Source organism: Haliotis rubra, unplaced genomic scaffold (genome assembly GCF_003918875.1).
Source record: "Haliotis rubra isolate DU_JTF1 unplaced genomic scaffold, ASM391887v1 Scf567, whole genome shotgun sequence".
In the NCBI taxonomy this organism is placed as follows: Eukaryota; Metazoa; Mollusca; class Gastropoda; order Lepetellida; family Haliotidae; genus Haliotis; species Haliotis rubra.
This window is the reverse complement of record NW_025767265.1, coordinates 673,006-690,068: the sequence shown is the minus strand read 5'-3', so window position 1 is coordinate 690,068 and position 17,063 is coordinate 673,006.

Sequence of the window (17,063 nt, the reverse complement as noted above, 5' to 3'; positions counted from 1 at the left end):
CCACGTCGGCGGATCTTACGTATGTACATGTACACAGGTCAGTGACCTTGCACAACGTGGCGTAATGTCCCAATGCATAAAACCGGACTCACATGGTCAATGAGGGAGACCAAGCAGGGCGACCAGTCAGAGAAGAGGCGACGAGACGGGCCCAGATCATCCACCGAAGCGGACGGACTGTGCGGCTAGTCGGGGCGTCGGCCAAGGCCGTCGTCTCACCAACGACTACGTCGACGATGAAGAATCACCGTCCGACTTCTGAATGTGTGTAAGTGACAGAGCGGGTCTCCACATCGGGAACATTGGCCACTCGGTCCCGATGTGCGTTCTGTCACGTGATTTCCATCTTATGTACCATTTCTACCATTATTCCCCAACCATAATAAACATGGCTGCTGCTGTCTTCAACTTCACACCTGACTTGTCTTCCGCCTCTTGAACTACCATCCGAGTGCACCACAACGGACGCTCTTGGACAGATGGTGGAGAATCCGGGTAGCGTGAGTTTGCTGTGACGCACGCACGATTCACCTACCCTTACTGGCAGCAAATCAACAGGTAGATCAAAGATGGTGGTAGACAAGGGCAGTGTCAATGCCGGCCGCCATCTTGGCGGAAGAACGGGGGATACTCAGCACTCAGGATTCAGGGCCTATATTTTCGAAGCTCTCAAATTGTACATATTCTATTTTCTGTGTCTATGTTATACCATCTGCCGGTTTCAATCGGTAATCTGTGATTGCATGTTCGCAGTTTTGTTAACCAGATACGTTGTTTCAATGGGAGACTGATTAAATAAGGTTCTAAGTTGGCAGTATGCTTATATAAGGAGTAGTATTTACCTTTTGATGAGTTTTGAAGGTCAGCATTCCGTGATTGCTTAAACTGATCTATAAGTGTGTATTTAACATAGGTTTTCAGCCAGGATGCGGAAGGAAACCTTTGGGACTGCCATATATAAGATAACTTTTTTATTCTTGTTTTAATCATTACTTCAAGTATACTTTTCACTACAATTAAAAGATCAAATTGAATACCCAAACAAGTTGACACAATAGCCATTACACTATACACTATATGAGGAAACTTATGTATTGAAGTAATGACTTTACACCAGTAACCTATTATTCTTGTTTTAATCATTACTTCAAAAGGATATCTACCGAGTTCCCCATAAACCAAAAAATTTGGAGTAGATTGTCTTACCTTTAAGGTCACATGCAACAAACAAAATCAACCATAATTAAAAAACTGAGAAAGTGACTCGGTAAGAAGAACGTATGGTGAAATAGACAAATGAAATTATATAAACAGTGAAATCGGTTATCTACTGTAATAACATATGAAAAGCTCGCGCCTGTGAAATATCAACAAAACATTAGAAAAATAGCTCACACCAAAGCCTTCGCCGAGTATTCACCGGACAACCTGCTTCCAAGCTGCGCGAACCTATTTCACTGCGCATGTTCTATGAGCGCATCCCAGCTGTTGAAACCACTTCAATTCCCCCCACGCGCTGGGGGAAAATTAGTGAATCGTTTGAACTCCGATTTCGCGCGGATTTTTTCATCGCGTTATTTTTCAACTCTAAAATAAGTAGAATTTGCACTTTTGATGATTTGTTTCGGTAAGTCCATACCGAAAGGTATCAGAATCTGCAAAGTTCTGTTTTACGTTGCATGTGACCTTTTAGTATATACTTACAAAATTTCAGATGCGTTCTTTCTAAAATAGCTGCATTTTCATACTCCCAAACTTCTGACCCATATAATAAAATTGGTAAAATGCATTGATCAAAAAGTTTCAGCTGACAGTCAATTGGGATTTCAAGTTCCCTAATAGTTTTAAAAACAGAAAACATTGCCCGTGTTGCTTGTTCTGCAAGTCTCTTAATTGCTTTAGCAAACTTACACTTGCCCTTAAATAGAATTCCCAAGTATAGATATTCTCGGACAACTTCAATTTCCTCATCAAAATGTTTAAACCTATATTTGTTCTTTACATAGCCTTTTGAACAGATTACAATTTTGGTTTTATCTAAGTTAACTTTAAGTTTCCACAATGTACAATATGTTGAGAAATTATCTAAGCTTAATTGTAATTCTTCAGCACTTTCCGATAACAAAACAGTATCATCTGCATACAATAGTGCTAATAATTTTATATACATGCCAAGCTGTTCCTCAATAAAACAATTTACAGTACCAAGTCCACTTACATTGTGTTCACATAAAAAGGTTTCAAGGTCATTAAGGTAGAGAGCAAATAAAAATGGAGATAAATTTTCACCCTGTCTAACGCCAATATTACAGTAGAAGAATGGTGAAGTAGAATCACCATTATTTACACAGGATTTAATTTGTTGATTCATATTGTAAATTATCTTAAAACATTTGCTGCTTATATTACTTTTAATCATTTTAATCCATAAACCATTTCTCCAAACCGTGTCAAAGGCCTGACTAAAATCTATGAAAGCACAATATATTTTTTATTAAGACCTTTATATATATCGATAAGGGATTTCAGTAAATAAACATGATCTGTTGTAGAAACAGCTTTACGGAAGCCGGCTTGTGCTTTACTTATAAGTTCAATGGAATCTGACAAGTTTTGTAATCTCTCCGATAGTATGGAATCATGGAAGTGAAAACTTTGCCCAAGCAGCTTACAATTGTTATCCCTCTGTAACTATTAGGGTTTGATGGACACCCTTTATTCTTATAGACTGGCCTGATGTAACCGAGTAGCCAAGATTCCGGTAGAACTCCATAATCAAACACACAATTAAACAATCTAACATATACAGGCATGAGAGTATCAAGCGTTGCTTTGATCTATTCAATGTGTACACCGTCAGTACCACAAGCCTTGTTGTTGTTGAGCGCTTTCACTGCACGAGCTATTTCGCTTTCTGTAATTGGATTATCTAATATGTCACATTCACTCAATTCATGCATGTCGATGTTTACAACACACAACATACAGCTCATCCGACCCGACAATCATCAACGAGACAGCAGCCCATAGCCAGCAAACTTCACAAAATCATCGACAACAACCAAAGCCACATTCTCTTCCCACAGACGTTACTCCTGTCATATCTTCCTACGTAACCTCTGTTCTAATACGGCCCTTTCATGGTGTGAGCGTTCAAGACTCGTGATTGGAGGTAATCAGATTTAGTTGTGCAATCAGCGACGTTGTTTCAAAAGTGATCATTCGCAAGGCCTCGGTAATTTCCGTATGCTTCGAGAAAACTAAACCTCTTCCCCTGCGCGATGCGCAAACGTTTCTTCTAGACAGAACTCAGTCATGTTATGGCGGATCAGTGGCGTCTCCATCGCCCTCGTTGACAATGGACAAGCTAGCCATTAAACGTCTTGTGTGTAATATCAACACAAGTCCCCGGCAGATGGGGGATATTTGTGGCCCCACATTTGCTTGTGTTAGTCAAGTTGAATCTAAGTCGATGTAACGCGTGTTCTGATTGGATAGAAAGAAGGGAGATAATTCGTGTTGCGATCTTTTGCCGCTAGGGGATTTTACGAGAACCGGGAAATATGGCCGTATTAGAACAGAGGTTACGTAGGAAGATATGACAGGAGTAACCTCTGTGGGAAGAGAATGCCAAAGCCAGCAAAGTCCATATAATTGTGAGTACAACAACTTTCAACGCCCCCCTTCAAGATCAAGTCAACAAGCCTCAAGATTCTTCAGCAAGTGCTTCACATTATGTGTGTGTGACAATGTATGTGAACTTTTGTTCGAACTCTCTCAACGTTTTTGTGTTAACGTTTTCTCTCGGGCATTCCTGTTCATGCCAGGTATATGTGGAATCCTCTCGAGTCATTGTTTCACGTGCGTTTATATTTGTCGTATTTTTCATCTATTGAGTATATATTGCAATCTGTATGTGATGTTATGAGACGTACATCTTTATTAGATTAAGTTTTTGAAATCGGTTAGGCTCTTACTCTACTACATATACTACGCCCTACGCATATAATGCAGATCAACGCTATCTGCGGGTTCCTAGTCGTCCCATTCAAATCAGACTCCCGGTTTCAAGGATTTTTCTAATAATTTGTTCCTCTATAACTATTGCTATAGACAATAGCTTATAACGAGTTATGCAATACCATATTTACTCTTTGTGAAAAACGGCTAAATCTTTTCATGTGGTAATAGTAGTCGTAGAAGTATAATAAGTTATGGCTTACCAAGCTTATTTAGTGGAGACTGATTATCCAGTCTATATCCTACTTCTTCGATTTGCCAACGTGTTTTTGTGCTTAATTATGATACCGGCGAAAATTTAGTATCCTTGTGCATAATACTTTTATGGTCTCTGGCACACAATATACAATTCGCTAAAATATCTTCGAGCCAATTTCACTTGAATTAATTTTTCATTAACTTTCGGTTATACATTTGAAGTTGCTTAGGTTTATTTATTTTCTCATGCCAATTCTACTTTTAGTGCAGATCACATCTACATCTACTAGCCTTGCCGAGTCTAGGCTCACCAATATAAGACTCCCAGTTTCAAAGATCTTACTGTTGTCATGAAAATATTACATTCATATGCAAACGACGACGTATTACGCACATTATGTTTTTGTGTGTACTTATCAGTCAGGTATTCCGACTGTATGGACGACCGCGAGCAGGAGTTTGCCTCTCGGGGGAAACAACCAATATTATGTTTGTTTTGTACGAGCTGGACAGCCGATCACCTGTATTTTTGTACGAGCTGGAATCTCCGCTCACTTGTGTTTTGTGTATACACCTGACCAATGTTGACAATTCGATTCATGTATTACCTTGACGTTCCCGTATAACCAATCTTATGCCATTACGATCACTTGACTTATGATCAATGCCTGTACCAAATATTTGTCAACCCGTCAATGTCCCATGTATTTTACTGTATACTTGTCCATCCAATATTGTCACTATTTTCCCATAAAAAACGCTTTTGAGGACAAAAGCTCCACGACGTTCAGGGGTGTTGTCATAGAGTAAACCATTTCAATAAGTTTCTGTAAAACTTCATATATTCAAACAACATAATTGTTTCCATATATATCCAAATTGCACCGAAATTCTATCCCCTTTGTCTGTTTAATGTATTCAGCAATCATTCGGTGTAGCCCTTTTAACATAAACGCCCCTCAGGGCAGGACCCTTAATTCTCAATGCCATCAGTAAATGTCAATTAACTTCTCCCCACGTCGGCGGATCTTACGTATGTACATGTACACAGGTCAGTGACCTTGCACAACGTGGCGTAATGTCCCTTTGCATAAAACCGGACTCACATGGTCAGTCAGGGAGACCAAGCAGGGAGACCAGTCAGAGACGAGGCGACGAGACGGGCCCAGATCATCCACCGAAGCGGACGGACTGTGCGGCTAGTCGGGGCGTCGGCCAAGGCCGTCGCCTCACCAACGACTGCGTCGACAATGAAGAATCGCCGTCCGACTTCTGAATGTGTGTAAGTGACAGAGCGGGTCTCCACATCGGGAACATTGACCACTCGGTCCCGATGTGCGTTCTGTCACGTGATTTCCATCTTATGTACCATTTCTACCATTATTCCCCAACCATAATAAACATGGCTGCTGCTGTCTTCAACTTCACACCTGACTTGTCTTCCGGATGAACTACAATCCGAGTGCACCATAACGGACGCCCTTGGACACATACAAAGTTTCCACGGAACTTACATTCCGAAATTAAACATATATATAGCGATAGATGTAAGTATATATATTTCTCACTTAACGACAACGAAGAGCATGATAAACATAACATAGATTTAAATAAACACAAGTCTGGAAAATGTCGGAATTTTAGGGGAATATACCTTCTCATGGACTAATTATGTATGGCTGTACCAAGGTGAACGGTGTACAGGTATGTTCCACTAGGACTGAACTCTTGAAAATAGTTCTCGATATGACATTATAGATCTTTTGAATTTTTAATTGAAGGTTAATTGTATTTAGATGTTTTCACCTTGAAATCCTTGCGTAGTACGCTTTCACGACTTGGACTCAGATATCATGGCGAACACTGGGCGCCAAGGTCCCATACCAAAAAACGACAAGACACAATATGTCCTTTCTGAACTGTATTCGCAGGGGGTGAATTTCACAATTACTTCCTTGTAATGTTAACAGTGATCTGAGAGACGTATAACACACACACTAACACACACACTAACACACACACACACACTAGCACCACACACCCACCACCACACAACACATCACCACTCGTCACACAACACACACACCACACACACATCACCTACACACAACACATCACCACAATACACACACACACACATACACATCACCATACAGCACATCACATCATCACACATACACAATACATCACATCACCACATCACATCACCATACACACCACATCACCATACAATACACATCATCACACACACATCACTCATACACACATACATCACCCACACATCACATCACCCTACACAACACATCACCACCACACATACAACACATCACCACACACACCACACAACACATCACCACACAATACATCACAACATACACACCACTACACACACACATCACCACACACAACAACACATCACCATACAATACACATCACCCATACACATACACATCACCATACAACACATCACCACAATACACACACACCACACATCACACACACACATCACCTACACCATCACCACACAATACACATCACCACCACAACACATCACCATACAATACACATCACCCTACACAACACATCACCATACAATACACATCACCATACACAACACATCACCCTACACAACACATCACCATACAATACACATCACCCTACACAACACATCACCCCACAATACATCACCATACAATACACATCACCACACACACACATCACCACTACACAACACATCACCATACAATACACACACACCACACATACATCACACATCACCATACAATACATCATCACCACACAATCACACCACCACACACACACATCACCATACACACACATCACATCACACATCACGTCACACAACACATCACCCAACACATCACCACTACACAATACACATCACCATACAATACATCATCACACCTATACAACATCATCACCCTACACAACACATCACCCTACACTACACACACACATCACCCTACACACCACATCACACAATACATATCACATCACACACACACACACACATCACCATACAATACACATCACCCTACAATACACATCACCATACAATACACATCACCCTACACAACACATCACCATACAATACACATCACCTACACAATACACACCACCACCACACAATACACATCACCATACACACATACATCACACACAACACATCACCATACACACATCACCACACATACATACATCACATCACATATCACCACACAACACACATCACCATACAATACACATCACTATAACACACACATCACCCTACACAACACACATCACTCATACACAACACATCACCATACACAACACATCACCCACACACACATCACCCTACACAACACATCACCATACACAACACATCACCATACACACACACATCACACTACCACAACACATCACCACTACACAACACATCACCACTACACAACACATCACCATACAATACACATATCACCATACACACACACACATCACCATACACAACACACATCACCATACACAACATATCACCACACAATACACACATCACCACACACAACACATCACCATACACACACATCATCACCACACAACACATCACCATACACCATATCACAATACACACATCACCATACACATACACACATACATCACATACACACACAACACACACACACCATACAATACACATCACCCTACACAACACATCACCATACACATCACATCACCATACACATATCACCACACATCACACATACACACCATACACAACACATCACCACACACAACACATCACCACACACAACACATCACCATACAATACACATCACCATACACAATACACATCACCATACAACACATCACCATACACATACACACACATCACCCTACACATACACATCACCATACACAACACATCACCATACACAACACATCACCATACACACACACATCACCATACACAACACATCATCACCATACACATACATCACCATACAATACACATCACCATACACAACACATCACCACACAATACACATCACCACTACACAACACATCACCATACACACATCACCACACAATCACACACACACCACCACACAACACATCACCATATCACACACACATCACACACAACACATCACATACACCACACACATCACACCACCACACACATCACCACATACACATCATACTACACAACACATCACCATAATACATACCACCACCACACACAACACATCACCATACACCACACATCACACACAACACACCACCACACACATACACACATCACCATACACCACACATCATCACACACATCACACACACCACACACACACATCACCACCACACACACATCACCATACGTCACACATCACACCACCACAACACATCACCCTACACACATACATACACACATCACACACCACACACACATCACCATACCGTCGCACGTCACACACCACCACCAGTGAACCAGTTACAGCAAGTTATTAACATTATGAGGAATGACGTATGGGCGAATACCGCCACTTCACGTCACTGTAGCTGCCGATAACACTACAGCCACTGGATCCGGGGATTAAACAATTGTGTGAATGTAGTTTTAAGCCGGAATCAGCAAATGCAGCTATTTCGCAAGTTCTTTTTTAAGCACGATCAAGCAAACAAGAGGTTTTAATATTCTCTCATACCAGCTATACTGTTACGTCATATTACAGTTCTACGCAACTGAGATACGATGACATGTGTCAACCAAGTAAGCGAGCCTGACCACCCGATCCCGTTAGTCGGCTCTTTTAAGCACACATGGGTTGCTGAAGACCAATTCTAACCCGGGTTTTACGGGGTTATGTTGTTAGAGTCAGAGGATGTGAAATTTAGAAGTTGCATATTATATGAACTCTTCAGTGAAGTCAGTCTGATATTGTACCTGACAGGACTTTGTTTGAAATCCAAGGCGTTGACGTTGAAGTTGACGTTGAAGTTGACGGTTGGACACAGAATGTAGACGGTCGAGACGACACAGAGGTGGAGCACTGGATAGATTCAGAAAATAACATGATGTTGGCCCTTAGGAGAACTGATCGCAATTTACATAGATATAGATAGATATAACACGACGAGAAGAAATCATTTTTCTTTGCATGTAACAACACTATTTTAAAGGGGAAAATATTGACAATTTTTAAAACGTCTAAAATGGGTTTAAGGTTGGGTCTTGTAAATACATTTACCTGGAGTTATTACCATATTATACATATTATATCAATGGGGATTTTCTAACACAATTACTAAAGTTATTCTCAACGTGTATTTGATATAGCATCCGTCATTTCATGTACAACAAATTCCCTGGAATTACTTGTGTCTTTTTTAATAATTATTCTTTGTACACTCGACGGATATCCTTGTGCAATGTTTAGATTGCTATCAACCATCCTATGTGCTATAACGCACATTCCCATCGCTGTACCTAACTGACCCTCTCCCCCGCCCGTGAATACATCGGCATTATATTGTTACACACGCACACACGCACGTACGCGGAATAAAGGGGCAAAAATACATCTGAATCATTGTGACAGAAATGACAGTAGTTTCCATAAAAAGCATGTGGTATTCATGTTCTTCCAAATACCGAGCTCCTCTCAAATTTTTTAGAATTGTTATTTAACATATTTCACTAGGGGCCCGTTCCTGAAACAAAATAAATTGGTGTTCTAATTTCGCTTGACTGAGGAAGGCGATTCAAATCACTTCCTTCAGTGGCATTTAGACTGACTGAGTTTAGTTTTACGCCGCTTTTAGCAATATTCCAGCAATATCACGGCGGGGGACACCAGAAATGGGCTTCACACATTGTGCCCATGTGGGGAATCGAACCCGGGTCTTCGGCGTGACGAGCCAACGCTTTAACCACTTGGCTATGGATAGACAAGTTGTTTTATTGCAGTTATTCTATATTTATTGTCGCATCCACTGCAATAAAGAAGTTGTCTATCCATAAAAAAGTGTTCCTCTTCGTGATTCAAACAGTATTTACAATAACCGAGTGATAGCCCTATGCCGTGTATCTCTTAAAAAATATTCACTTTTGTACTTCATTGTATTACGAATACATTAGTCAGGGCCTCAAGCTGGTTTTAGGATCTGTCACATGTTGTTTGTGCAAAATTGCCTCTATTCACCCAGCAGAAAATGGGTACCCGGTTGGACAAAGTCATGTGCCTATAACCTTCTAGCGCCTAACAGGCAGCTTGGGTTATCTGGGGGTAATACTGTTCCCCCCTAAACTGTATATGCGCCGTTGAATATCCTCATATTGAATACCAGGCGCCATATAAATCCACTATATATTATATCTATGAAACCTTATGTAAAACGTGTGGGATAATTTCTGATTACTGCAAATGTGGTGTGCGCCAATGATGTTTACTGCGTCGATTTATATTCTCCTTTTTTACCCTAAAGAAGTTACCATGAATACGTCAATGCTGCATCCCGATTTTGAAACGTTTCCTTCCCGTATTTTCAGATGGTGTTATGTTTTCAAGCACAGCGGGTATTTCAGAAATCAAACGGATTTTTGACAATGTTATTACGACAAATGGAGACACACAGTTACCATGTATAAACTTTAATTCGTGTTAAAAATAACTTCAATTTGTCCCAAAATATTACACGTAAAATCTTTGAAGTAAACACCTCTATAAATACTTGCGTGTGTATTTCAATAGGACCCTCACCATTGTTTGTTTACCCACATCTAGTCCCAGAAGTGAAGTTATTTAAAACTATATCTCTAACACAAATGGAATAAAAATACAGAGGGACGCCAAACCCAAGGTTAGAACATAAATCACAATAGAATTGTGTTGTATACATTTTTAATTCACTCTCTGGGGTATAGAAGACAGTAGTGGAGGAGATGGATCAAGACAAGGTTATACTGAGAGTAAAGGAAAATACTCAGTGTCTTGTTTATACAAGTTACATCACACCTTTATCAATATCAAGCCGGGGGACGCCAGAAATGGGCTTCACGCATTGTACCCATGTGGGGAATCGAACCCGGGTCTTCGGCGTGACGAGCGAACGCTGTAACCACTGGGCTACCCGCGGCCCCCACTTTTCAAAAGTAATCACATACCAATTGCTTGATTGCCATTCTGGAATTTGGTTAGTCAATACTGAAGAGTTCGACTTACACCGTTGTCAAGCCATAAGTGATTTTAAAAGTTGTGATAAAAGTGATAACGATGTATGAATCTATACCGGAAGGTCGCTCTATGGCGTACACAAAAACTGGTTATCCATTAAGTGATAACGATGTATGAATCTCTACCGGAAGGTCGCTCTATGGCGTACACAAACAGTGGTTATCCATTAAGTGATAACGATGTATGAATCTCTACCGGAAGGTCGCTCTATGGCGTACACAAACAGTGGTTATCCATTAAGTGATAACGATGAATGAATCTCTACCGGAAGGTCGCTCTATGGCGTACACAAACAGTGGTTATCCATTAAGTGATAACGATGTATGAATCTATACCGGAAGGTCGCTCTATGGCGTACACAAACAGTGGTTATCCATTAAGTGATAACGATGTATGAATCTATACCGGAAGGTCGCTCTATGGCGTACACAAACAGTGGTTATCCATTAAGTGATAACGATGTATGAATCTATACCGGAAGGTCGCTCTATGGCGTACACAAACAGTGGTTATCCATTAAGTGATAACGATGTATGAATCTATACCGGAAGGTCGCTCTATGGCGTACACAAAAACTGGTTATCCATTAAGTGATAACGATGTCTGAATCTATACCGGAAGGTCGCTCTATGGCGTACACAAACAGTGGTTATCCATTAAGTGATAACGATGTATGAATCTATACGGGAAGGTCGCTCTATGGCGTACACAAACAGTGGTTATCCATTAAGTGATAACGATGTATGAATCTATACGGGAAGGTCGCTCTATGGCGTACACAAACAGTGGTTATCCATTAAGTGATAACGATGTCTGAATCTATACCGGAAGGTCGCTCTATGGCGTACACAAACAGTGGTTATCCATTAAGTGATAACGATGTCTGAATCTCTACTGGAAGGTCGCTCTATGGCGTACACAAAAAGTGGTTATCCATTAAGTGATAACGATGTCTGAATCTCTACCGGAAGGTCGCTCTATGGCGTACACAAACAGTGGTTATCCATTAAGTGATAACGATGTCTGAATCTATACCGGAAGGTCGCTCTATGGCGTACACAAACAGTGGTTATCCATTAAGTGATAACGATGTCTGAATCTATACCGGAAGGTCGCTCTATGGCGTACACAAACAGTGGTTATCCATTAAGTGATAACGATGTCTGAATCTCTACCGGAAGGTCGCTCTATGGCGTACACAAAAAGTGGTTATCCATTAAGTGATAACGATGTCTGAATCTCTACCGGAAGGTCGCTCTATGGCGTACACAAACAGTGGTTATCCATTAAGTGATAACGATGTCTGAATCTATACCGGAAGGTCGCTCTATGGCGTACACAAACAGTGGTTATCCATTAAGTGATAACGATGTCTGAATCTCTACCGGAAGGTCGCTCTATGGCGTACACAAACAGTGGTTATCCATTAAGTGATAACGATGTCTGAATCTATACCGGAAGGTCGCTCTATGGCGTACACAAACAGTGGTTATCCATTAAGTGATAACGATGTCTGAATCTCTACCGGAAGGTCGCTCTATGGCGTACACAAACAGTGGTTATCCATTAAGTGATAACGATGTATGAATCTATACCGGAAGGTCGCTCTATGGCGTACACAAACAGTGGTTATCCATTAAGTGATAACGATGTATGAATCTATACCGGAAGGTCGCTCTATGGCGTACACAAACAGTGGTTATCCATTAAGTGATAACGATGTCTGAATCTATACCGAAGGTCGCTCTATGGCGCATTACAAACAGTGGTTATCCATTAAGTGATAACGATGTCTGAATCTATACCGGAAGGTCGCTCTATGGCGTACACAAAACAGTGGTTATCCATTAAGTGATAACGATGTCTGAATCTATACCGAAGGTCGCTTCTATGGCGCATACAAACAGTGGTTATCCATTAAGTGATAACGATGTCTGAATCTCTACCGAAGGTCGCTTCTATGGCGTACACAAAAAAGTGGTTATCCATTAAGTGATAACGATGTCTGAATCTCTACCGGAAGGTCGCCTCTATGGCGCATTACAAACAGTGGTTATCCATTAAGTGATAACGATGTTCTGAATCTATACCGGAAGGTCGCTCTATGGCGCATTACAAACAGTGGTTATCCATTAAGTGATAACGATGTCTGAATCTATACCGAAGGTCGCTTCTATGGCGCATAACACAAAAGTGGTTATCCATTAAGTGATAACGATGTCTGAATCTCTACCGAAGGTCGCTTCTATGGCGTACACAAAAAGTGGTTATCCATTAAGTGATAACGATGTCTGAATCTCTACCGGAAGGTCGCTCTATGGCGTACACAAACAGTGGTTATCCATTAAGTGATAACGATGTCTGAATCTATACCGGAAGGTCGCTTCTATGGCGTACACAAACAGTGGTTATCCATTAAGTGATAACGATGTCTGAATCTATACCGAAGGTCGCTCTATATGCGCATACAAACAGTGGTTATCCATTAAGTGATAACGATGTCTGAATCTCTACCGAAGGTCGCTCTATGGCGCACACAAACAGTGGTTATCCATTAAGTGATAACGATGTCTGAATCTATACCGGAAGGTCGCTTCTATGGCGACACAAACAGTGGTTATCCATTAAGTGATAACGATGTCTGAATCTATACCGAAGGTCGCTTCTATGGCGTACACAAACAGTGGTTATCCATTAAGTGATAACGATGTCTGAATCTATACCGAAAAGTCGCCATGGCGCATACACAAACAGTGGTTATCCATTAAGTGATAACGATGTCTGAATCTATACCGAAGGTCGCCGCATGGCGTTACACAAACAGTGGTTATCCATTAAGTGATAACGATGTCTGAATCTATACCGAAGGTCGCCTCTATGGCGCATACACAAACAGTGGTTATCCATTAAGTGATAACGATGTCTGAATCTATACCGGAAGGTCGCCTCTATGGCGTACACAAACAGTGGTTATCCATTAAGTGATAACGATGTCTGAATCTATACCGGAAGGTCGCTCTATGGCGCATACACAAACAGTGGTTATCCATTAAGTGATAACGATGTATGAATCTCTACCGAAGGTCGCTCTATGGCGTACACAAACAGTGGTTATCCATTAAGTGATAACGATGTCTGAATCTATACCGGAAGGTCGCTCTATGGCGTACACAAACAGTGGTTATCCATTAAGTGATAACGATGTATGAATCTATACGGGAAGGTCGCTCTATGGCGTACACAAACAGTGGTTATCCATTAAGTGATAACGATGTCTGAATCTATACCGGAAGGTCGCCTCTATGGCGCATTACACAAACAGTGGTTATCCATTAAGTGATAACGATGTATGAATCTATACGGAAGGTCGCTCTATATGGCGATTACAAACAGTGGTTATCCATTAAGTGATAACGATGTCTGAATCTATACCGGAAGGTCGCCTCTATGGCGCATTACACAAACAGTGGTTATCCATTAAGTGATAACGATGTATGAATCTCTACCGGAAGGTCGGCTCTATAAGTGCATTACAAACAGTGGTTATCCATTAAGTGATAACGATGTCTGAATCTCTACCGAAGGTCGCCGCTCTATGGCTGCATACAAACAGTGGTTATCCATTAAGTGATAACGATGTATGAATCTATACGGGAAGGTCGCTCTATGGCGTACACAAACAGTGGTTATCCATTAAGTGATAACGATGTATGAATCTATACCGAAGGTCGGCTCTGTATGCACACAAACAGTGGTTATCCATTAAGTGATAACGATGTATGAATCTATACCGGAGAAGGTCGCCTTCTATGGCGCATTACAGAAACAGTGGTTATCCATTAAGGATAACGATGTATGAATCTATACCGGAAGGTCGCTCTGTATGCATGCATTACAAAACAGTGGTTATCCATTAAGTGATAACGATGTATGAATCTATACCGAAGGTCAGCTCTATATCGCGTACACAAACAGTGGTTATCCATTAAGTGATAACGATGTATGAATCTATACCGGAAGGTCGCTCTATGGCGCATTACAAACAGTGGTTATCCATTAAGTGATAACGAAGGTGTATGAATCTATACCGAAGGTCGCTATACGGAAGTATGCGGCGCATACACAAACAGTGGTTATCCATTAAGTGATAACGATGTATGAATCTATACCGGAAGGTCGCTCTTCTACAAACATTACACAAACAGTGGTTATCCATTAAGTGATAACGATGTATGAATCTATACCGGAAGGTCGCTTCTATGGCGCATTACAAAACAGTGGTTATCCATTAAGTGATAACGATGTATGAATCTATACGAAGGTCGGAAGGTCGCTGGTTATCTATGGCGACACAAACAGTGGTTATCCATTAAGTGATAACGATGTATGAATCTATACCGGAAGGTCGCCGGCATGGCATTACACAAACAGTGGTTATCCATTAAGTGATAACGATGTATGAATCTATACCGGAAGGTCGCTTCTATGGCGCATACACAAACAGTGGTTATCCATTAAGTGATAACGATGTATGAATCTATACCGGAAGGTCGCTCTATGGCGCATTACAAACAGTGGTTATCCATTAAGTGATAACGATGTATGAATCTATACCGAAGGTCGCTTCTATGGCACACAAAACAGTGGTTATCCATTAAGTGATAACGATGTATGAATCTATACCGAAGGTCGCCTATGTGCATTACACAAACAGTGGTTATCCATTAAGTGATAACGATGTCTGAATCTATACCGAAGGTCGCTTCTATGGCGCATTACACAAACAGTGGTTATCCATTAAGTGATAACGATGTATGAATCTATACCGGAAGGTCGCTCTATGGCGCATTACACAAACAGTGGTTATCCATTAAGTGATAACGATGTCTGAATCTATACCGGAAGGTCGCTCTATGCGATGCATTACAAACAGTGGTTATCCATTAAGTGATAACGATGTCTGAATCTCTACCGAAGGTCGCCTATGGTACACAAACACAAAACAGTGGTTATCCATTAAGTGATAACGATGTCTGAATCTATACCGAAGGTCGCTTCTATGGCGCATTACACAAACAGTGGTTATCCATTAAGTGATAACGATCTATACCGTCTGAATCTATACCATTATGAAGGTCGCTGAATCTATGAAGGTCGCTCTATGGCTGCGACAAAACAGTGGTTATCCATTAAGTGATAACGATGTCTGAATCTATACCGGAAGGTCGCCTATGGCGCATTACAAACAGTGGTTATCCATTAAGTGATAACGATGTCTGAATCTATACCGAAGGTCGCCTATGGCGCATCTAATAAACAGTGGTTATCCATTAAGTGATAACGATGTCTGAATCTATACCGAAGGTCGCTTCTATGGCGCATTAATAAACAGTGGTTATCCATTAAGTGATAACGATGTCTGAATCTATACCGTGGTTAAGGTCGCTGAATCTATACCGGCGCTCTATTTACACAAACAGTGGTTATCCATTAAGTGATAACGATGTCTGAATCTATACCGAAGGTCGCCTCTATGGCGCATACACCAAACAGTGGTTATCCATTAAGTGATAACGATGTCTGAATCTATACCGGAAGGTCGCTCTATGGCAT